This window comes from Rhinolophus sinicus, linkage group LG06 (assembly GCF_036562045.2).
Source record: "Rhinolophus sinicus isolate RSC01 linkage group LG06, ASM3656204v1, whole genome shotgun sequence".
In the NCBI taxonomy this organism is placed as follows: domain Eukaryota; kingdom Metazoa; phylum Chordata; class Mammalia; order Chiroptera; family Rhinolophidae; genus Rhinolophus; species Rhinolophus sinicus.
Window position 1 is genome coordinate 38,992,017 of NC_133756.1, and position 1,952 is coordinate 38,993,968.

The 1,952-nt window shown below is 43.0% G+C and overlaps 1 pseudogene; it reads left to right on the forward strand.

Annotated features, from left to right (window-relative positions):
* Positions 1–271: 271 nt before the first annotated feature.
* Positions 272–1,031, forward strand: LOC109453746 (small ribosomal subunit protein uS5; annotated as a pseudogene).
* The last annotated feature ends 921 nt before the right edge of the window (positions 1,032–1,952 follow it).

The window sequence follows — 1,952 nt, forward strand, 5'->3', positions numbered from 1 at the left end:
CCCATTCATCGTATATGCCATTGGCTACGCTGGGGAAAGGAAATGTATTTTTTTATTTTATTTTATTTTAGCAGGCTTGATTTTCACTTTATTTTTCTTGTATAAAATTACGTGGCGGCCACAGCTGGAGTCTGGGTACTCTGCACAGAAACTCTGGTATGGGTCTTTACGAGCTGTTCAGTGAATTCCTGATAGGGAGACTTGGTGAATACTGTTTCTTTCCAGAGGTCAGGGGTGAGAAAACTGTAGGTCTTAGAGATGGCATCACCAAATGACCGATGATGCCGGTGCTGGGGGAGGGCCCGGAGGCCCAGGGGGCCCTGGAATGGGAGGCGTGGCAGCTTCGGTGGAGGATTCGGCAGCGGCGTCAGGGACTGAGGTCGTTGTCGGGGTCGTAGGGTGGATCCAGGCCGTGGAGCTCGCGGAGACAAGGCCAAGGACGAAGAGTGGATCCCCGTCACCACGCTGGGCCGCCTGGTCAAGGACATGAATATCAAGTCCCTGGAGGAGATCTATCTCTTCTCGCTGTCCATCAAGGAATCTGCGATCTTTGATTTTATCCTGGGGGTATCCCTCAAGGACGAGGTTTTGAAGATAATGCTGGTACAAAAGCAGACTCGCGCTGGGCAGAGGACGTGGTTCAAGGCATTTGTCGCCATTGGGGACTACAATAGACATGTGGGTTTGGGAGTTAAATGTTCCAAGGAGGTAGCCACTGCCATCCGTGGGGCCATAATTCTTGCCAAGCCCTCCATCATCCCTGTGCAGGGGCGAGGCTACTGGGGCAACAAGATTGGCAAGCCCCATACCATCCCTTGCAAGGTGACTGGCCTCTGAGGCTCTATGCTGATGTGCCTCGTTCCCCCTCCCCCTCCAGGGGCACTGGCATTGTCTTAGCTCCTGTGCCCAAGAAGCTGATGATGACGGCTGGTATTGATGACTGCTACACCTCCGCCAGGGGCTGCGCTGCCACCCTGGGAAACTTTGCCAAGACCACCTTTGATGCCATCTCTAAGAAATGTATCTGTTAAAACATGAATATCAGCTCTGATGAGACAGATTTAAGTACATATTCCCACTCTACTCTGTAATTTCTGAGCACCTTCAGTAGGTTATTGAAGCTATCTAATCCAAATTTCTCTATCTGTAAAGTGGCATAATAACATTTTGCTGTAAGAATGTTGTGAGGATCAAATGAGATCCTGGACAAGTGTTGGTGGACTATTGTTGTTGCTGCTATTGGTTTTGTTGTTTTTATAAGAGCAGCTAAGTTAGGGCAGATGAACACTTCAGATGGAATAAGAGTGCCTGAGCTTGGCTGGGTGTCATGACCTCCTAGGGTTGTCTAAGAGTTGAGATTTGGAAGAAGTAATGACTATCAAAAGGGGCGCTGATCTTCTCCGGCTCTGCATTATGCTTGGTAGAGTCCATAGTAAACAGCATTAGTGAAGAAGTCTGTGTTATTACCTTCACAGCACATTACTAAATTTATTATTCTAGATATATTGACAATTATACCACCAGTAAAGGTATACATGTATGCAGGTATGTATGCATGTATGTATACATGTATTTTAAACTTCAACTGTACTTATGCTTCATTTTACCTTTTTCATCTTTTCTTCTGTTTGAATGGCACAAAATACAATAAAATATTAGTTAAAGCGTAAAGTTTGCCAAAACCATATGCAAGCTATTTTTCTTCTTCTCCAAAGTTATAAAAAAGATAACTTGGAATTTTTAATACGTGTAAAGAATCTAATCCTAAGAATATAATGTTTTATAGAATATAGTGAAACATTTTTTTTTTTTTAAAGAATATGCTTTAGAAAACATTTATTAAATACTGAAACACTACTTAATCTTACCTTCTTTGGAATTTAAAAATAATCGTTATAAAAGAAAGAAAAAAATTCTGGCTATTGTATGAAGTACTAAATGGTTAAAAACAA